Source organism: Phyllobates terribilis, unplaced genomic scaffold (assembly GCF_046119375.1).
Source record: "Phyllobates terribilis strain yellow unplaced genomic scaffold, ASM4611937v1 Scaffold_5__5_contigs__length_657084704, whole genome shotgun sequence".
In the NCBI taxonomy this organism is placed as follows: Eukaryota; Metazoa; Chordata; class Amphibia; order Anura; family Dendrobatidae; genus Phyllobates; species Phyllobates terribilis.
Window position 1 is genome coordinate 136,830,496 of NW_027362765.1, and position 23,496 is coordinate 136,853,991.

Here is a 23,496-nt window from a genome sequence, read left to right on the forward strand (position 1 = left end):
AGACCCCACACTACACATGGAGGACAGGTAGAGAGTGACAGACCCCACACTACACATGGAGGACAGGTAGAGAGTGACAGACCCCACACTACACATGGAGGACAGGTAGAGAGTGACAGACCCCACACTACACATGGAGGACAGGTAGAGAGTGACAGACCCCACACTACACATGGAGGACAGGTAGAGAGTGACAGACCTCACACTTCACATAGAGGACAGGTAAAGAGTGACAGACCTCACACTACACATGGAGGACAGGTAGAGAGTGACAGACCCCACGCTACACATGGAGGACAGGGAGAGAGTGACAGACCCCACACTACACATGGAGGACAGGTAGAGAGTGACAGACCCCACACTACACATGGAGGACAGGTAGAGAGTGACAGACCCCACACTACACATGGAGGACAGGTAGAGAGTGACAGACCCCACACTACACATGGAGGACAGGTAGAGAGCGACAGATCCCACACTACACATGGAGGACAGGTAGAGAGTGACAGACTCCGCACTACACATGGAGGGCAGATAGAGAGTGACAGACTCCGCACTACACATGGAGGGCAGATAGAGAGTGACAGACCCCACACTACACATGGAGAACAGGTAGAGAGTGACAGACTCCACACTACACATGGAGGACAGGGAGAGAGTGAGAGCCCCTGCATTACATATGGATGACAGGTAGAGAGTGACAGACCCCACACTACACATGGAGGACAAGTAGAGAGTGTCAGACCCCACTCTACACATGGAGGACAGGTATAGAGTGACAGACCCCACTCTACACATGGAGGGCAGATAGAGAGTGACAGACCCCACTCTACACATGGAGGACAGGTAGAGAGTGACAGACCCCACTCTACACATGGAGGACAGGTAGAGAGTGACAGACCCCACTCTACACATGGAGGACAGGTAGAGAGTGACAGACCCCACACTACACATGGAGGACAGGTAGAGAGTGACAGCCCCCACACTAAACATGGAGGACAGTTGGAGAGTGAGAGACCTCACACTACACATGGAGGACAGGTAAAGAGTGTCAGACCCCACACTACACATGGAGGACAGGTAGAGAATGACAGATCCCACACTACACATGGAGGACAGGTAGAGAGTGACAGACCCCACACTACACATGGAGGATAGGTAGAGAGTGACAGACCTCACACTACACATGGAGGACAGGTAGAGAATGACAGATCCCACACTACACATGGAGGACAGGTAGAGAGTGACAGACCCCACACTACACATGGAGGACAGGTAGTGAGTGACATACCTCACACTACACATGGAGGACAAGTAGAGAGTGACAGACCCCACACTACACATGGAGGACAGGTAGAGAGTGACAGACCCCACACTACACATGGAGGGCAGGTAGAGAGTGACAGACCCCACACTACACATGGAGGACAGGTAGAGAGTGACAGACCCCACACTACACATGGAGGTCAGGTAGAGAGTGACAGGCCCCACACTACACATGGAGGACAAGTAGAGAGTGACAGACCCCACACTACACATGGAGGACAGGTAGAGAGTGACAGACCCCACACTACACATGGAGGACAGGTAGAGAGTGACAGACCCCACACTACACATGGAGGACAAGTAGTGAGTGACAGACCCCACACTACACATGAAGGACAGGTAGAGAGTGATAGACCCCACACTACACATGGAGGTCAGGTAGAGAGTGTCAGACCCCACACTAAACATGAAGGACAGGTAGAGAGTGACAGACCCCACACTACACATGGAGGACAGGTAAAGAGTGTCAGACCCCACACTACACATGGAGGACAGGTAGAGAGTGACAGATCCCACACTACACATGACGGACAGGTAGAGAGTGACAGATCCCACACTACACATGGAGGGCAGGTAGAGAGTGACAGACCCCTCACTACACATGGAGGACAGGTAGAGAGTGATAGACCCCACACTACACATGGAGGACATGTAGATAGTGACAGACCCCACACTACACATTGAGGGCAGGTAGAGAGTGACAGACCCCACACTACACATGGAGGGCAGGTAGAGAGTGACAGACCCCACACTACACATGGAGGGCAGGTAGAGAGTTACAGACCCCACACTACACATGGAGGGCAGGTAGAGAGTGACAGACCCCACACTACACATGGAGGGCAGGTAGAGAGTGACAGACCCCACGCTACACATGGAGGACAGGGAGAGAGTGACAGACCCCACACTACACATGGAGGACAGGTAGAGAGTGACAGACCCCACACTACACATGGAGGACAGGTAGAGAGTGACAGACCCCACACTACACATGGAGGACAGGTAGAGAGTGACAGACCCCACACTACACATGGAGGACAGGTAGAGAGCGACAGATCCCACACTACACATGGAGGACAGGTAGAGAGTGACAGACTCCGCACTACACATGGAGGGCAGATAGAGAGTGACAGACTCCGCACTACACATGGAGGGCAGGTAGAGAGTGACAGATCCCACACTACACATGGAGAACAGGTAGAGAGTGACAGACTCCACACTACACATGGAGGACAGGGAGAGAGTGACAGACCCCACGCTACACATGGAGGGCAGGTAGAGAGTGACAGATCCCACACTACACATGGAGGACATGTAGAGAGTGACAGACCCCACACTACACATGAAGGAAAGGTAGAGAGTGACAGATCCCACACTACACATGGAGGACAGGTAGAGAGTGACAGACCCCACACTACACATGAAGGACAGGTAGAGAGTGACAGATCCCACACTACACATGGAGGACAGGTAGAGAGTGACAGATCCCACACTACACATGGAGGACATGTAGAGAGTGACAGACCCCACACTACACATGAAGGACAGGTAGAGAGTGACAGATCCCACACTACACATGGAGGACAGGGAGAGAGTGACAGACCCCACACTACACATGGAGGACAGGTAGAGAGTGACAGACCCCACACTACACATGGAGGACAGGTAGAGAGTGACAGATCCCACACTACACATGGAGGACAGGTAGAGAGTGACAGATCCCACACTACACATGGAGGACAGGTAGAGAGTGACAGACCCCACACTACACATGGAGGACAGGTAGAGAGTGACAGACCCCACACTACACATGGAGGACAGGTAGAGAGTGACAGACCCCACACTACACATGGAGGACAGGTAGAGAGTGACAGACCCCACACTATACATGGAGGTCAGTTAGAGAGTGACAGGCCCCACACTACACATAGAGGACAGGTAGAGAGTGACAGACCCCACACTACACATGGAGGTCAGGTAGAGAGTGACAGACCCCACACTATACATGGAGGACAGGTAGAGAGTGACAGACCCCACACTATACATGGAGGACAGGTAGAGAGTGACAGACCCCACACTACACATGGAGGGCAGGTAGAGAGTGACAGACCCCACACTATACATGGAGGGCAGGTAGAGAGTGACAGACCTCACACTACACATGGAGGACGGTAGAGCGAAGGATCCCGCACTACACATGGAGGGCAGATAGAGAGTGACAGACTCCGCACTATACATGGAGGACAGGTAGAGAGTGACAGACCCCACACTATACATGGAGGACAGGTAGAGAGTGACAGACCCCACACTACACATGGAGGGCAGGTAGAGAGTGACAGACCCCACACTACACATGGAGGTCAGGTAGAGAGTGACAGACGCCACATTATACATGGAGGACAGGTAGAGAGTGACAGACCCCACACTATACATGGAGGACAGGTAGAGAGTGACAGACCCCACACTACACATGGAGGGCAGGTAGAGAGTGACAGACCCCACACTATACATGGAGGGCAGGTAGAGAGTGACAGACCTCACACTATACATGGAGGACAGGTAGAGTGACAGACCCAGCGCTACACATGGAGGACAGGTAGAGAGTGACAGACTCCACACTACACATGGAGGACAGGTAGAGAGTGACAGACCCCACACTATACATGGAGGACAGGTAGAGAGTGACAGACCCCACACTATACATGGAGGACAGGTAGAGAGTGACAGACCCCACACTACACATGGAGGGCAGGTAGAGAGTGACAGACCCCACACTATACATGGAGGGCAGGTAGAGAGTGTCAGACCTCACACTATACATGGAGGACAGGTAGAGTGACAGACCCAGCGCTACACATGGAGGACAGGTAGAGAGTGACAGACTCCACACTATACATGGAGGACAGGTAGAGAGTGACAGACCCCACACTATACATGGAGGACAGGTAGAGAGTGACAGACCCCACACTACACATGGAGGGCAGGTAGAGAGTGACAGACCCCACACTATACATGGAGGACAGGGAGAGAGTGACAGACCCCACACTATACATGGAGGACAGGTAGAGAGTGACAGACCCCACACTACACAGGAGGGCAGGTAGAGAGTGACAGACCCCACACTATACATGGAGGACAGGTAGAGAGTGACAGACCCCACACTATACATGGAGGACAGGGAGAGAGTGACAGACCCAACACTATACATGGAGGGCAGGTAGAGAGTGACAGACCCCACACTACACATGGAGGGCAGGTAGAGAGTGACAGACCCCACACTATACATGGAGGACAGGTAGAAAGTGACAGACCCCACACTACACATGGAGGACAGGTAAAGAGTGACAGACCCCACACTATACATGGAGGGCAGGTAGAGAGTGACAGACCTCACACTACACATGGAGGACAGGTAGAGTGACAGACCCCACACTACACATGGAGGACAGGTAGAGAGTGACAGACCCCACACTACACATGGAGGACAGGTAAAGAGTGACAGACCCCACACTATACATGGAGGGCAGGTAGAGAGTGACAGACCTCACACTACACATGGAGGACAGGTAGAGTGACAGACCTCACACTACACATGGAGGACAGGTAGAGTGACAGACCTCACACTACACATGGAGGACGGTAGAGCGAAGGATCCCGCACTACACAAGCATTTGCTGATTGTTTTTAAACAATATTTTTCCTCACAGAAATAATCCTCTGTGATCCCCTGCTGTAATGTCTGTATACTCTTTTGCCTCCTGCCCTGCCCAGGAGATGTGGTATGATCAGACCATGTTCCTGTACGGTCAGACTCAGCCATTACACAGTACAGCAGGGGCACCTTTATAAGATTATCTCAGCACAGGGACATTTTTTTAACACATCTAAAAATATTTCCCTGCCTGTTTTTAAACAATGTTTTACTTCAAAGAAAGGGAAGTGCTCAATTGCGGAGCTGCACAGTTCTGTCAACGGTATAGTGACCGCAGCCGGGTACTGCACATCTGCCTTGACTGATTCGCAGTACATGCGTTGTGCTCTGCAGCTCCGCAACTGCACGTGTCCAGCTGGCACCAGAATCAGCTGATCGGCGGGGGTGCCAGGTATCGCACCCCCACCAATTTAGTACTGATTATGTGTTCTTAGGATAGTCCATAAGTGTAAGATTCCTGGATAACCCCTTTAACAACCGGTGTGGGAACTCAGCTCCGGCCACGGCTGTTAGAGACAGATGTTATTTAAGATGGCCGGCATCAGCTGGATGTGGAGGGAGCTCAGATCCTGAGCCCCCTCCACACATGACACCTAGCGCAGGATGTACAGTTGCATATGTGAAGGGGTTAAAGGATCTGCTGCTTCTTGGTGGCAGATACCACAGGACACCTTATTTTGTCTTGTAGAGTCTATGCCTCGACGCGCCAGAACTATTTTGGTAGCATTTTGGGGTCTTAAAAAATATTAGGTAGATTGTTTTAATGTTATTAATAGTGTTGGTATGAATGGAATTGCAAGACCCAGTCTGGCGGCCAGGTCAGTAATCTGTGGCCTGAGAACCGCCTTCTACCTGATGGCATACCCCGGCTCCTCTTTGGATTAGCCGGTTTGGTGCAAAGTCATCGTTTCGGTGTGATGCACATATGACGTCGCACCAGGCCGGCTAATCAAAAGAATAGTCATTGGCACCGTCAGGCAGGAGGCGGCTCTCAGGACTCCTGCTCAGTTGCCACAGATTACTGACCTGGGCGCTGGACTGGGCCTGGCAAATCAATTAGCACCGCCTGTAGTTATGATTGATCAGTGTATAATGTGTCTTTATAGTTGAGCTTCTGACTTGATAAATTATTAAATTCTGGCGGCATGCAACTTCCAATAGGGGGCGCATACAACTGTATACAGCTGGTATTACTCTATGCAGCGGATAGTTCTGTTATGCAATGATCCCCCCATCCCAATGGCATCCATGTCAGGTACACCATGCTCAGTAACATATCAATTAGCTGATACAACAAGACTGTTTCCCCTTAAAAAAAAAACCTCTGTGCCATATTCTGTCATGTCCAAAGACATAAATCCATCCATGTGTAAAATTAGAGTAAAATTACCCCCATGCCTTACATGACTAGGGATCAATTCTGCATTGCTTCTCCACATTGGAATTGTTGCTGCATGCATTCTCATATATATCCTGTAGGTGGCAGCACCATGTAATGTATTCTTATATCACATTATAATTATTGATAGGAAAATTCGGAATGGTTTGGAAAGGTTGTGCAGTGTCCTCCTTCTCTCAGACCTATTGTCACGAACTAGGCTGGGGTACAATGCTCAGCATTGGACCTGAGGAGGGTAAGTAAAGCTCAGTTTCTGTTTTTTACACCCAAGGCTATGTGCACACAACGTCATTTAAACTCGACTTTTTCAAGCACAAGACACTTCAGAAAACCGCTGGCGATGTTTTTCATGGAATGGTCGTCATTTGCTACTTTTTTTAACCTTGTATGTATAAAATAGTGACTGGCTTCCAACAAGATGTCGTCTGAAGAACAGACCGCTCATTTCTTTTAAGCTCTTTGCGGCTTTAGAAACGCAAAGCAGTTAAAAGAAGCTCGAAAGACTTATCATGTGCACAGCAAGCCGTTTTTACATTGCCTTGCACATGTTCATTCTTTTTAGCAATTTTGAGCCTGGATTCAGAAGTTTTTTGAAAGGGGACGACCCTTTTAAGGGAGATATGCCGCTGCTAGAGGTGTCAGTCAGGGACTTCCTCACTGTCCCCAATGCAAACACATTAATGCTTGGCCGAACATGCATGTGTGTGGGGAGAAATAGTTAAAGTGTGATGGTCCACGTCACAGGCCCCTATATAGTATGATTGTCCACTTCACAGCCCCCTATATAGTATGGTGGTCCCCCAAACAGCCCCCATTGTAGTATGATGGTCTCCCCAAAAAGCCCTCATATAGTATGATGGTCCCTCCCAAGCAGCCCCCTATATAGTATAATGGTCTCCCCAAACAGCCCCCTACATACTATGATGATGGTCCCCCCAAACAACCCCATGTATAGTATGATGGTCCCCCCAAACAGCCCCCTATAAAGTATGATGGTCCCCAAAAACAGCCCGCTATATAGTATGATGGTCCCCCCAAACAGCCCCCTATAAAGTATGATGGTCTCCCAAACAGCCCCCTGTAAAGTATGATGGTCTCCCAAACAGCCCCCTATAAAGTATGATGGTCCCTCCAAACAGTATGGTTAACATTTTTTGCATTGGCGATCAGCAATGACAATGACGTTACAACCCTACACACCTGCTGAAACACATGCAGAATCAGCAGGTATAGTGCACGTGTACTGTTCATTAAAATAGAACATAAGCACAATACCTGCCAATCGAGAATGCGTTTGACCAAGTGTGTGGTTTCGTAACATCATCGGCCCTGTTCACCTCCGATGCCGAAGTAAATGGTGCCAAATAATCCCTTTGTTGACCAATCAAGGTGCATGAGCACCATAGTAGACACTCTTTTCTTACCTGTGCTCCACTGTCCAACTGTTGTCCATGCTTCTAGTATATTGTTCCATTCCAGGTTGCTGTCCAGGTATTGTGTTCCATTCCAAGCTGGTCTCCACCCCATTTTAACTGGTGGTAGTAACCTGTAGAAAGATGTGGTCTTCACAATACTGCGATGTGACAGGGTGGAAAATACACTCTAATTATAGACCAAATGTGGATGGGGCAGTAGGACTTCCTGAGTTGAGTATTTAGGAATGTGATAGTGTCATGTAGTTTCTGAAAGGAGCCACATTTTTATCATTACTATGATCACCAGTCATCTATGAATCTACAACTAATATCACCGCAGAAGTGGATGTTAAGGTAAATGTCTTTTAATCTCGGGAAAACCTGCCAAGTATTTCAAGCAGAAGACGCTTCAGGATAACTCTGGCAGTGTTTTTTCATGAAGCGTCTTCTTTGGTGATCATTTGCGGAAGCCCCAGAGGAATGGCCAGGCCTCTTCTTTTTATCGCCTTGTGCCTTTTGAAGCCTGAAGTGGATAAAAGAAACTCAAAAAGACTAAAAACATGCACAGAAATCCGTTTTGACATTACAGTGCATATGGTCATTCTTTTTAGCATTTTTTATGATTTTTTTCAGGCGAGTTTTCGGAGCAAGCCTACAGTAGTGTTCAAAATAATAGCAGTGTGTTCAAAAACATGAGTTAAGCACAAAATCTTTATACTAGTTTTTATTTCCATGCATTGGGAACATTGTACACTGTTTTCTAATTGAAAACATGAAGAGAAATGTATAGAATTTTTAACTACTTTACAGAAAATAACAAAAACATTGGGCTGTTCTATAAAATAGCAGTGTCTAAATTTGTCTTTACAAACTCACAATATGTACTCTTTTTTTGATGATTTACCATTCCCATGAATAACTAACCTAATATTTAGTTGTATACCCACAGTTGTTTAGAACTGCTTCACATCTATGTTACATAGAGTCAACTAACTTCTGTCAACTGTTATGCCAGCCCAGGATGCGTTGACTACATCCCACAACTTTTTGGCATTTGTTGGCTTTGCCTCAGAAACAGCATTTTTGATGTTATCCCACAAGTGTTCTATCGATTAAGGTCCAGGGATTGTGCTGGCCACTCCATAACCTCAATTTTGTTGGACTGGAACCAAGATTTTGCTCGTTTAGTGGTGTGTTTAGGGTTGTTGTCTTGTTGAAACACCCTTTCAAGGGCATATCCACTTCAGCGTAAGGCAACATGACCTCTTCAAGTATTTTGATATATGCAAACTGGTCCATGATCCCTGGTATGCAGTAAATAGGTCCGGCACTATAGTAAGAGAAACATGCCCATATCATGATGCTTGCACCACCATGCCTCACTGTCTTCAGAGTGTGCTGGGCTTGAATGCAGAGTTTGAGGGTCGTCTGATGAACTGTCTGCAGCCCTTGGACCCAAAAAGAACGATTTTACTTTAAGCAGTCCACAAAATATTTCTCTATTTCTCTTTAGGCCAGTTGATGTGTTCTTTGGCAAAATGATTCCTCTTCAGTACACGTCTTTTTTTAACAGTGGGACTTTGCTGGGATTTCTTGCTAAGAGGTTAGCTACACACAGGCGTCTTCTAACTGTCACAGTACTCACAGGTAACTTGAGACTGTCTTTGATCATCCTGGAGCTGATCATTGGCTGAGCCTTTGCCATTCTGGCTATTCTTCGATCCATTCGAATGGTAGGCTTCTATTTTATTCGACGTCTCTCTGATTTTCCTTTCCATTTTAAAGCATTGGAGATCATTTCAGCTGAACAGCCCATCATCTGCACTTATTTATAAGTTTTACCTTCTCCAATCAACTTTTTAATCTAAGTACGCTGTTCTTCTGAACAATGTCTTGAACGACCCATATTTCTCAGGCTTTCAAGGAGAAATACATGTACAACATGTGCTGCCTTTACTCTTAAATAAGGGCCACCTGATTCACACCTGTTTCTTCACAGAATGATTGACCTCACTAATTGAACTCCACACTGCTATTATTTTGAACACACCCCCTTTCAATTAATTATTCAAATGCACAAACTCAAAAACATGCAGATCATGAATGCTGAGTCTGTTGGTTTTCTTAGAATCTGCTGCACCAATTGGTAAATTGTTTGACACGTGGTAATATAATTTATGTCAAAAACAGTGATTAATCTGGTTAGTAATATTGGAATGCTATTATTTTGAACACAACTTTACCTGAAAAAGACGCAGTGTCCACAAATCCTTAGAGTTCCTGTCCACGAAAGAAAAGCAATCTTGTCTTCAATGAAGTTTCGAGATAGCAACATTTCTTTGTAGGATCAGCCAGGGAATTTTCATCTGAACTAGTGACACTGTCACCACCGAGTATGGGAAGAATAATTCTCAGTTGTGAAAAGCACCTACACAAATCACAAGGTTGGAGAAAGGTTAGAACCTGCAGCCAAGAGGCCCGACCTTCTCCAACTCGTAGAAATTCTCTTTCTGTGCCAGAGTGGAATAAACACCTTTCGAAGAGTAACCTGTGACTTTACGGTCCTATAAAACTCCCCTGAAAGGCCAAGTTCTCTAACAATAATGACTTTTAGAATAACAGGCCGCGATTCGTGTAAAGGATTTGCAGGAAGCTGAAAAATAAATATTTGACCAAGTTGAAAGAAAACTAAACCTATGAGCAAAATTTTTGGCACCTCGGAGAGCCTTAAGCCCTAGATTGTCACTCTTGGTACCAGAGCACTTTGTAAGTTTTTGCTAATCTGGGGCATCTGTTGATAGGCGAGCAGGATCCAGGAAATGAAAGGAAGGGAAAGCCAGTGTTTTCTTTGTAATTACTGGATATGTTTTATGATCGGCCGGCTATTGTAGTGCCTACGTCATGTGAGTTATGTGCTGGTGTAAAGTAAGTTGACATCATGGCTGGAAGATGAAAGGTCGCTTGATGAAACGTTCCAGGTTCTCGTCACGCGGAGTGCGATATTTTCCTATCTGAAGCTGCTAATAACACGGATGGACGGACCTTTCTAAGGTGCTAAATATAAAAACTGCGCAGGAACTAGCACCTCCTGGGAGACGCCAAGAAGGAAAAATCTAGACTATGAGCCGTACGACAAATCTTTCCTGCTCATTTTTTCAGAATATTGCGCAGATAACAATGCAGTGACCAATTTACCTCTGATCTCAATTTTATTTTAGATATTAGACCTCTTGTTGCTAATTGATTTATTCCTTGGGTTTCATACACAAGTTGAAGATTTGTTGCAAAAACCTGCTCAGTACATGTGAATGAGGCTGTTTCTGCAGCAGGTGCATGGATTTCTGCAGGCCCTGTTCTCATAAGTGGGACAGTCCTAGAAATTTCTGCATCAAAAATTATGTTTATTTAATATTTATTTTAGTTTAATTAATTTATGCTGGGTAAATATGCTCTTAAAGGGCTTGTCCTGTTTGCTGTCACTTCATGTCCAGTGCTGAGAAACACTGCTGACGGGATGTGTATTGTTGGACAACTCAATGATTGACAGTCTGCTCAATATGCTCCAGATTGGGCTGCCATGGTGCAGGGGTGTGATTAAAGCGTGGTCACAGTATAGTGAGCGATGAATTAATAGCTCCCTGCACCACCCCAATGACTGGAAGTCAGTGGTTTTAGGGAGAATATAAGCTCATTTTCTTCCTGTAGCCTCTGCTCCAATAATCCAGATAGAGCATTTGATCACTATTTACTTGCAGATTGTTTCTATATATGCAGGTAAATAGCGTTGTGACTAGTTCCCTTTAAAATACCAAACTGCAAATCTGTTCATATCCATTTTCTTGTCCAATAATATAGTAATCATATTCTTGTACATAGGGTGCAGTATTATAGTAATTATATTTTAGTACATAGGGCAGTATTGTACTAATTTTATTGTACGCAGCATTATAACAGTTATATTCTTGTGCATAGTGGGGCAGTGTTCTAGGCGATATCCAGTGGCATGCAAAAGTATTCAGCCCCCCTCCTTGGCTTTTTAACTACTTTGTTACATTGCAACCTCTATTATTGTAATCTAATTGGTGTCACGATGTGCAGCATTCGAATGTCGAGCACTAGTCGCTGCACTCTACATATGAAGGAGTGTTAGCCTGTAAACCACGTAGACAGGGCACTAGCGATGTGCATGTGAGACAGGTGGTGCAAATTCCATATATAGTAAAACCTGAGCCATCTACCAAGTAGTGGACCCGTTGAAGCGCAGGACCAGCGCGAAACGGCCGTTGTCCTTTCACCCCCGCACCCCAGAACCTGCACCACCACTCTGCATGTGTAATCCCGAATAAACAGGACTATTATCAAGCAACACTGTTGGTGAGTGCATTATCTGTTCCATTTCTACAGCTTTGACGGCTCACTAAATAGTCTAAGATGGTGAAGTAAAATGAGAAAAATATATGCATAAATTAAATTTGTGGGATAGAATAACTAAAAATTGGCATGTGCATATGTATTTACCCTTTTGCGATGAAGCCCCTAAAAATTTCTGGTGCAAGCAATTACCTTCATAAGTCACATGCTTAGTGAAAATCACACCTGTGTGCAATCTGTGTGACATGGTCTGTCAGTATATACACACCTTTTCTGAATGGTCACAGAGGCTGCAACACCATTAAGCAAGACGCACCACTAACCAAACACCATGAAGACCCTGGAGATCTACAAACAAGTCAGACACAAAGTTGGTGAAAAGTACAAATTAGGGTTGAGTGTTAACATAATATCCCAATCTCTGATGATCAGTGGAGCACCATCAAATCCATTATCATGAAATAGAAAGATAATGGTACTACAACAAACCTGCCAAGAGAGGGCCACTCACCAAAACTCTCAGCTCGGGCAAGGAGGGCATTAATCAGAGAGGCAGCTCAGAGACCAAAGGTAACCCTGAAGGAGCTGCAGAGTTCCCAAGCAGAGACTGGCGTATCTGTCCGTATGACCACAATAAGCTGTACACTCCATAGAGGTGGCCTTTATGGAAGAGTGGGCAGAAAAAAGCCTTTACTTACTCACAAAAATTGTAAGGCTCGTTTTGAGTTTGCCAAAAGACGTGGGAGACTCCCCAAATGTATGGAAGAAGGTGCTGTGGTCAGATGAGACTGAAATTGAACTTTTTTGGCGCCAAACTAACACAGCTCATCACCCCAGGAACACCATCCCCACAGTGAAACATGGTAGTGGCAGCACATGCTGTGGGGATGTTTTTCGGCAGCAGGGACAGGGAAAATAGTCTGAGTCAATGGGTAGGTGGATGGTACGTAATACAGGAATATTCTTGAGCTAAACCTGTTTCAGTCAGTCAGTGATTTGAGACTGGGACAGCAGTTCACGTTCCAACAAGACAATGACCCAAAGCATAATGCTAAAGCAACACTCAAGCGGTTTAAGAAGAAATGTGTAAATGTGTTGGAGAGGCCTAGTCAAAGCCCAGAACTTAATCCAATTGAGAATCTGTGGTCAGACTTGAAGATTGCTGTTCACCAGAGGAAACCATCTAACTTGAAGAAGCTGGAGCAGTTTTTCCTTGAGGAATGGTCAAAAATGCCAGTGGCAAGATGTGGAAAGCTCATAGAGACTTATCCAAATTGACTTGCAGCTGTAATTGGTGCAGAAGAAGGTTCTACAGAGTCCTGACTTTAGGGGGGTGAATACTTACGCACAGTGAAGCTTTCAGTTATTTTGTTCTATTTGTTGTTTGCTTCACAATAAAAAGAAAACCAAATGTTCACAGTTGTAGTCATGTTCTTTACATGAACTGATGCAAACCTTCAAAAACAACTGTGAAATTCCAGATTGTGAGGTAACATACACAAAAAATCCAACGGGAGGGGGTGAGCAAACCTCTGTAGGGGGCAGTATTACAGTAGTTATATTCTTGTACATGGGAACACTATAATAGTAGTTTTACTTTCGTAGACAGAAGCAATATTATAGTGTATACACACGTGGTCAAAATTGTTGGTACCCCTCGTTTAATAAAAAAAAAATCCACAATTGTCACAGAAATAACATGAATCTGACAAAAGTAATAATAAATTAAAAATCTATGAAAATGAACAAATGAAAGTCAGCCATTGCTTTTCAACCCGGCTTCCACAGAATTAAAAAAAAAATTAAACTCATGAAATAGGCCTGGACAGAAATGATGGTACCCCTGTAAATAATGTGACAAAAGGGACATGTTAAATCAAGTTGTGTCCACTAATTATCATCACAGGTGTCTACAATCTTGTAATCAGTCAGTGGGCCTGTATATAGGGCTACAGATACTCCATTTTTGGAGATGGAAATTTCATTCTCCAGCAGGACTTGGCACCTGTCCACACTGCCAAAAGTGCCAATACCTGGTTTATAAACAACAGTATCACTGTGCTTGATTGGCCAGCAAACTCACCTGACCTTAACCCCATAGAGAATCTATGGGGTATTGTCAAGAGGAAGATGAGAGACACCAGACCCAACAATGCAGACGAGGTGAAGGCTGCTATCAAAGCAACCTGGGCTTCCATAACACCTCAGCAGTGCCACAGGCTGATCGCATCCATGCCACGCCGCATTGATGCAGTAATTGATGCAAAAGGAGCCTCGACCAAGTACTGAGTGCATTTACTGAACATACATTTCAGTAGGCCAACATTTCAGATTTTAAAAATCTTTTTCAAGCTGTTGTTATAAAGTATTCTAATTTACTGAGATAATGACTTTTGTGTTTTCATTGGCTGTAAGCCATAATCATCAACATTAACAGAAATAAACACTTGAAATAGATCACTCTGTTTGTAATGACTCTATATAATATATGAGTTTCACTTTTTGTATTGAAGAACTGAAATAAATTAACTTTTTGATGATATTCAAAATTTAGTGAGATGCACCTGTATATTCTTGTAAGTAGGGGGCAGTATTATAGTAGTTATATTTTTGTACATATAAGCACTATTATAGTAGTTATATTTTGGTAGATAGGGGCAGTATTATAGTAGTTATATTCTTGTACATAGGAGGCAGTATTATAGTAGGTATATTCTTGTACATAGGGGCAGTATTATAGTAGTTATATTCTTGTACATAGGGGGCAGTATTATAGTAGGTATATTCTTGTACATAGGGGCAGTATTATAGTAGTTATATTCTTGTACATAGGGGGCAGTATTATAGCAGTTATATTACTGTACATAGAGGGCAGTATTATAGTAATTATATTCTTGTACATAGAGGAGGCTGAGATGATTTAGTGAATCCTGCTTTGAGCAGGGGGTTGAACCAGATGACCCAGGAGGTCCCTTCCAACTCTACCATTCTATGATTCTATGAGGCAATATTACAGTAGTTATAGTCTTGTACATGGGGCAGTATAATAGTAGTTTTACTCTTGTACTGTACATAGAAACAATATAGTAGTTATATTTTTGTACATAGGAAGCATCATTATATTAGTTATATTACATTGTATATAGTTGATAGTAGTTTAGTAATTATATTCTTGTACTCAGGGGGCAGTATTTTAGTAGTTATATTCTTCCACATAAGGGACAATATTACAGTAGTTACGTTAGCAGCAGTATTATATTAGTTACATAGGGGGCAGTATTAAAATAGTTATATTCTTATCCATTACAGGAGTGCTATAATTGTTATATTCTTGTCCAAGAAAAGCAGTATTAAAACAAAAAGCTGTAAATATAAACTCTATACCCTCTCAAATTAGCAATAGTGTACAACTCGCCACAAGTTTCCACAAGAGCCTCATAAATTACCGTGTTCTATTACAGCGACTTATATACAGATGATATACGCATGTTTTAACTTGAATTTTGCCTTGCAAAGTTTTCTTATCCATGATTTGTGGCAACCTTATGAGTACAGAAATGAAAATCACATTACTTTATATCACGTCAGATTGGCTTCTATCATTGCTACATACACAGTATTCTGCTCTATGGCAGCTAGCTGTATACATTTTTCAACCTCCCCAAGACTGAAAGACTAAACCTGCTTTGTTGCAAAAAGTACAAAGTAATGGAAAGTATGAGAATTTCAGGTTTGCCTTAGTGGAAGACGAGATAGACAATGCCGATTCCAGTATCAAGTTATTTACATGACAAATTCATAGTCGAGAAAACAAACTTTTCTGTTCTTAGAATCATATTGTGAGTTATTATCAGGTTCCCCTGTAGGATTAAAAATAAAGAAACAGACATTTACCAGCCTCCGTATCCATGAAGAGCAGTAAATCACAGCGCTGGCCTCTCCCGCTAGGTCTGCATGTATGTGAGGCGGCCATATTGTCTTGTGCTGATTTCCAGTTACTGTTTCTTATTATCAAAAGCTTTAGTTAGAGAGAAGTACCGATTATTTTTGGACGATTGCTCACTTTATCGTCTATGTTGTTAGAAGTTATTGAGGTATAACGACTTACTGCTCGGCCTGGGACCCTCGGATTGGAATCGGTGAACCGTTCCTGAACCAACTTCTAAAGTATTTGTATGAAGAAGTCCGATACAAGGTGTTGTCACTCCATGAAGTGATCACCAAGATTCCAGTGGATTTACCAGTTTTTCCAACATGCAACCAACAACTGAGAGTCCCACGATGTCCAAGTGGTCAAGAGAGCATGGACAATGCAGAGTTTTAGGCTCCATAGTAAGGAGCCAAAGGCATGTCCTGTGTTGCCATATGGTGTATATATAGTCTATTATGGGTATATTTTATCCTAGATGCAGGAGGAAAAAGGCCTCTGTAATACATATATAGTTACATAGTTAATACGGTTGAAAAAATGTCCATCAAGTTCAATCGAGGGATAGGAAACGAGAAAGAAGGTGCACCTGCACAACCACAATGCATGATCCAATCCCCCCCAAAAGAGCCAATATTTTACTCCTGATCCCAGTTGTCTATCAACTGGACCAAATATTTAGAAGACAACATTATACGTTTAGATAAGCATTAATTTTATTTTCTCCTAAAAGAAGCATTCAAGACTTTTTTTTTAAACCAACTTTTCATGCTGGCTCTCCAAAAGGTAATGGCTTTGCATGCCCCCATTTGAAGCCATGCCCCAATCCAAGCACCAATGGACTCCAGAACGCTGTATAATAACTTAATGAGGTTTCCTGGTGTTAGATTGGACCTGGGACACAATTCCTCCAAGAAGTCTTCCTTTTCTCCACTGTGTTGGAAAGTATACTAATGCAGCATCTAATGGAGCATGCCACGACAAAATCCGGGGCATATGGACGTATAATAGGGCTCCAGAGTCTTCTATGGGCGTCTTCCAACAGCTGCGCACGACTGCGCCAACTACTATTACCGTAACCCAAACTATGAGGTATAGGAGTCATCCTACGTTACCACTAAATGCAATAAATTATGTCCACAATTTGAAGGAAGACAACACAGTAACTTATAGCCTCAGCCAATGAACACATATCAGGCAGCCCATGTAAATCCCATATAACCCATGATTTGTTTCTAGAAAGGGGAACTTAGAAGGAGAGGTCCCCATATTTGGCAAATTACAAAGGGTCGTAATAATTTCCTGGACCAGCCGCAGGATCGGGGCCCACACAGACTGTAGCGGGGTCGACATCTGGCTACATCGGAAGGCAAGAAAAAATAAACTGAGACTGTTCTTTCTGTCTCATCTGGAAAACCCACATATAAAATAACACACCTGTACCACACGTTACACCATGGAATGACATGAGAAAAATGTATTTCACCAGAGAGCAGCAACGAAGGCAACTATCAACAGGAGGGAAAGTGTTTCACTGTTACCGCGGCAACCTAAAACTGCCGTAAGAGAAGTTTCTGGATCATAGCCATAGAGGCACGAGACCGGCCTGGACTAAAATACTGGAGGAAGGGCTGCTGCTCCTCAGTTGGGTTCCTTAGGATGCACTTTATTTTTCTTTAAAGGGATTGTCTCAGGCTGTTAAATGGTTAAAATTGCAAAGTGCTTGTGAAAACAAGTAACTTTGCAATTTACATCTTATTACAAAACTACTCCATTCTTAAGAAGGGAGAGATACTTAACTCTATTGTGCACAGCTCATTGCCTAGGTTACCCGCCACCTCTGCAGCCACCTCAGAGTTCTCAGTAACCTAGGCAAAGAGTGCGAATGTTTCTGTGAGTTAGGGCTCTCTCACACTCAGACGAGAGCTATCTGATGCTTTATCGGATAGCACTTGGACCAATCTTACACTATTGGGCAGTGCAGATCTTCGTTTTTTTTTTCTCATGCTGATTCGGCATGAGGAAAAAAATCTCAATATGCTGCGAGTGCCTCCGATATCGGATCGTGTGCAAGTCTATGGGTGTGTGTAAAACAACGGACTGCACTCGGATGTCATCCGAGTGCAGTCCAATTTACGTGGACACAGACAATTGAGAAGATGAAGAAAATAAGTTCTCCACACCTGTGCTGTGATTTGGTCATGCGAGAGAATCGGATCACAGTAAACTGACGCTCGGCTCAAACTCTGATCAGAGTCTGAGCCGAGTGTCATTAGCATAATCGGCCCGATTCTCTCCCATGAGAGAATCGACGCTCGTGTGACCCCCAACCTAAAACTGACCGGCAACTTATTGGGCCTTCTCTTTGACAGTGGTTAAGAGGCTTACATACATAGAAAGCCTGGAAGCCATTTTTAGGCTCCTGGATACCATGCCAACCTCTGGGCACCACGCAATCGTGTAATGCTGGTAGGGTAGCGGAGGGTTACTTCTACAATGTAGATCTGTCTAGGCACTTAGATGCCATAGTCAGCATTGACTGCAGTATCTAATGGGATAAACTGCTGGGATCAGAGTTATCACTGATACAGGCTTGTAGAGCTGGGTTTCTGCTGTATAATACAGCCGACACCCGGAAGTGATGGCATTTGCAAACAACCTCCTCTTTAAAACTTTTCCGATGTGTGACGTACATGTACATCTCACACATGCAGGTGTATGAAGCGAGCTCAGGAGCTAAGCCCATATTATGTAGGCTGTGTTATACAGCAGTCATCTGCATGTAACAGCAGCCACCAGAGCTGAGCTCCGGTCGCTGCTATTACACCTAAAATGTGCTGGGTTTTCGTGGTTGCCAAGGATCTGCTCAAGGCCCCCATAGCGGCCATGTTGGTATTGGTCATCAATATCAGATCGATGGTGGTCCGACACCTGTTACCTAGACTTAATAACAGCTGATTGTTAAGGGTTGAATAGCCGACACCTCACTAATCTGATATTGATGAACTATCCTGCAATATATCTTTGCTTGGACGACCCCTTTAAAATTGTATGCAGTTTGTATTGTGAAATCTGGTGACAGATTCTCAGTCATAATATGAAAATAAGGTATTATGAAAATAGTTTTTATTAAACTGAATAGCCCCTTAAATTGTAAAGCAGAATAAATGAAGAGGGTGCAAGTGTTTATCATGGACTGGCCCTGCCGCCTCTACAAGTAGTAAGCATCAAAGTGTGGTCTTGTACATGATTAATATCTTGTGCACATCAAACCACAACCTCTCCATTAACATGAGACTCCTCTGGTTTCATGCTCTACTTATCAGAGGCTCCATTAACCCCTGGAACACAGCTGGTTTCTATTAAGGGCTCTCAATGTCATTTTTTTCTTTCCAAAAAACACAAGCACCGAATTTGACCAGACTTTACTAACTAACGTATATACAATATTAGTAACTTAATGGCCATAGGGAAAAACATGCTGTGCAGGCAGGGGCAGAAATATTTTCTTCTTGAATTGTTCTTTTACACAGCTGTAAATGCTATAGCTATCTAGAGACATACTCGCATATTGTGTTCTTATACCATGCTTTGCTGCCATTGTGCAAAACCACAAAATGACTGCAATGTGTGAATATGCACCAAGGTTAAAATGAGCTTTTTTCAGTTTGTGGACAACTCCAGAAAAAAGCAGAACTGTTGGCAGGTATGCACCATAGCCGCACACCAAGAAGCAAAATTTCTCATCTTGAGCTTTTATCAGGGGGAAGCTCAAGCAAGATAAACACCTTTCGTAATACTTACTTGACAACATTTAAGTTTGACTTTCAGGGAGAACATTGACAGAGATTCTTTTTATAGCTGCCCCCGGGGCCTTTTTTTTTTTTACACTTCTTTGAATGTGTCTTCGAATACCATTAGATGAAACTTATCAGTGCCATACAGAAGAGACCACAAGGGAAGCACTCCTTTCCGGGAGGTTTCCAAAGTTTTCTGAGAGAATTGCCAAGTCATCTTTTGGGAGCCTCCTGAAAATTGGAAAGTATGCTTTAAAGCGACCTGACGCCCCTTTTATTTTAGTCACTATACCTAATGTACTCTGTTCTGCTGTATTTTCCTGTATTTTGATGATACCTACAGTGAAGCATAGTGGTGACTCGGTAATTCCTACAATGCAGCATGGCAGTGGCTTGATGATGCTCTGGAGCTACTTTGCTTCCTTTTGGCGCTGGAAACAATCAGCATGTGGAAGGCAAGATGTATTCCAAGTATCAAAAAATCCTAGGAGAAAACATCATGTCTTTTGTGAGGAAGCTGACACTTGGGCATCATTGAACCTCTCTATAGGAGAATGATTGCAATGTTCCCAGACATACCTCAAGAAAATATTTGCTAAGTTGGGAAGACAGTTGCAGAACACAAACCCAAGAGTATTAGTGAACTGCAGGTCATTGTCCATGAATAGTGATCTAAGATTAATCAGAAACACGGCCCGAAGCTGGTGTCTGGCTATGCATCACATTTGCAGCAGGTCATAACAGCCAAATGGACTCTACTAAGTACTAAAGACGCTTCACATGAAATGGGTGAATAATTCTGAGACTGAAGCAGTCCATAAAAGTGATATTTTGTATTGAATTTGGAGATAGTACTTGTATTAGTTGTGTTGAGATTTTAACATTTTTTGATGGAAAAAGCAGAAAAATTGTAAATTTGGCTTATAAACCTAGTCTGTAATAATAGTTGAATAATTTTGACTGCAACTGTAGTTGACTGTAAAGACAACAGAGTGGTGATTTTGACCTGATGGGGCACAACACACGAGCTCATCAGTGGCCACTGCCCATAAATACTACTATATTCTAATTATACACATTGGGCCTGATTCATTAAAGTGTTTTCATTTGACGCAAAATGCCTTAAAATGGTGCAAAATTTTTGTGCAAGTCGAAGTTGCACAAAAAAAATGTGATTTTTTTAATGTTTTTACACTCTGCCAAAGTGTGTAGTGTTTAGGTGAATTGGAGTGTGGCAAAATCAGCCTGTCAAATTCAACAAAATTTGTACCACTTTTTCAAATTTATTAATTCATCAACTTCATCATAATTATGGCAGAACTGTTAGTCAGTTCCTATTTGGAGTACCATTTCTGGTGGAGTTCTCCTCTTAATGAATGGGGCGCATCTTACTCCAGCGTTGCCTTCAGTAAGACTGGCGTGCCGATTGCCTTTAAGAAGAAAAAAACAGATATTGTCTTTTCAGTTTTTACACAGACCCCACTGTAAGGATGTGGTGGTGAGGACCAGAACTGGAAGCATCTATAACAAGAATTTGAATAATTTTTGGGCAGATTCCTTTGAATAATATTGTGTCATTGACTTATTCCGAAGTCCTTGCTGGGTCTAGAAATAATTTGTATACCCCATTGTTAGATAACCTCCCGACATCGGGGACAGTGTTACCAGACGCTTACCCTTTAAGCATTCAGGTACTTCTCGATCGGCAGGATTAGCCATATGCATTAAATTAGCAGAAGCTTCATTTTATACTTATTATCTGACTGGGGAAAGGCAATAAAGAGAATCATATTAATACTTATAAGTCAATCTCTAAGATCAAAGAGCCGTGCGAGACACTCATCAGATATTCCCGGGTAGAGCTGGGCTGTGTCTGGACTCTCACAAAATATCCATAGATTATACTGACTTCAGTCATTTTGCAGCTATAGAGAACAGGGGTCAGACTATTGAGGATGCCTGGAGAAAATCACCCTACTCCTGCCTGTATGGATGTTTTAATGTTCTGTTATCACAGGATTGTACAAACCAGGTTATACACCAAAATATGTGCTGAAATAGTCTTTTGGAGCACTGTTCCTTTGTTTAAATTGGAATATCAACCATACATGAAAATTCTCCTATTCAGAGACATATTGGTTTCATTAGGAAATGGTTCCCACTGTAGTTTCCCTAAAACAGCAGTCTGGCTGTGTTGCCTGGAGTCCCTCAGATAATCGCAGTCCAGATATATGGTCTAAAGTGCCCCCATAACAGATGCCTTGTAAAGGAGTGGAAGAGCTGTCCGCACCCTTTCAGAAAAATATTTGTATGAATGTAATGCATTGACCTGTTTTACTTGTGATTTTATATAGTCTGTGTTGCAACAGTTAGTTAGCCTGTGGCGGGGGTTAACTATTAGGGGACACCCTGTGGTGGGAGCAGTGAAAATGGGCACATAGGAATTATTTTCCTGTTTGTTTAGTTATAGTGGAAGAGCAGTTTTGAAGGAGTAAGAAGTAATACTGTTTAGGAGAAAGCCAAAAGTGGAGAGTGTGTTTAGTCCAGATGAATTAAAGATAGCAAGATTGAGAACAAAGTTGTACAAGCAACTGATTAGTTCTTATACGACCGGAGTGTGGCGTTAGGACGAAAGCATCTGCCAATCTGAAGTGAGTATGGCCGTAGCATAACAGCTTTGTGGGAGGCAAAATTCCCCAAGGCAGATAGAAGAAGTGGGCTACAAGGGTACCGTGTTAGCAGGTCCTGGAAGATAGTAATTTCTGTTCTGACCAGGAGGGGATACGGAGGTACACCTGTAATAGTGGTGGATAAAAAAGGTGAAGGCCATAGCAGGAAAGCTTGGAAAGCACTCCTACACTTGCGTAACCATATTGTATCATCATAATGCCGTGTCTGATACACACAAGAAGAAGGCCTCTGTATGATACAGAAGAATTGTACCGAAATTGTATTGCCTGCTATCGATTGTTTCAGTTCTATTTAAGGAATTCCAGTAAAGATGTTTTCATCTTTTACATTGGACTCTGATCTCCCTGTTCCATAGCTTATTATCACTTGTGGTCTAAATAGGGGTTGACAGCAAACTCCCAGATCGTTTACACACAGGGCTACTATAACCGAGTGCTTTGAGACTACAAAGCAAACCTCACAACGATTGGTCCCTTACACCTAATTGGCATAGTTGGCAGGATCGGTTTCCACTGCAGAAATTTTGCGGGGTTAAGACTCGTGGCACAAAAAAAGATGGTGCCTGAAAGGAGTATCAAGATGGCGATTGGTGTCGAAGTGCGGAGAGAAAGAGCCACCCATCTTTAGTGTAGGGTGCCGAAGAGTGCAAAGAGTTGCCCAACCCACCAGAGGTCCAGCCCAGAGAAGGAAATGCCCTGTGGAGAAGATACAACCCTCTGTGGGAGGCGATCACAAGGAGAAGGTGTATTCGCAACAAAAACTGTGCCCACCAAGAGGTTTAGGAACAACACAGGAAGTGTGGCAGAAGGCTGAAACACCAGGAGTAAAGCATGATGCTCCTGACAGGTCCAAAGTAT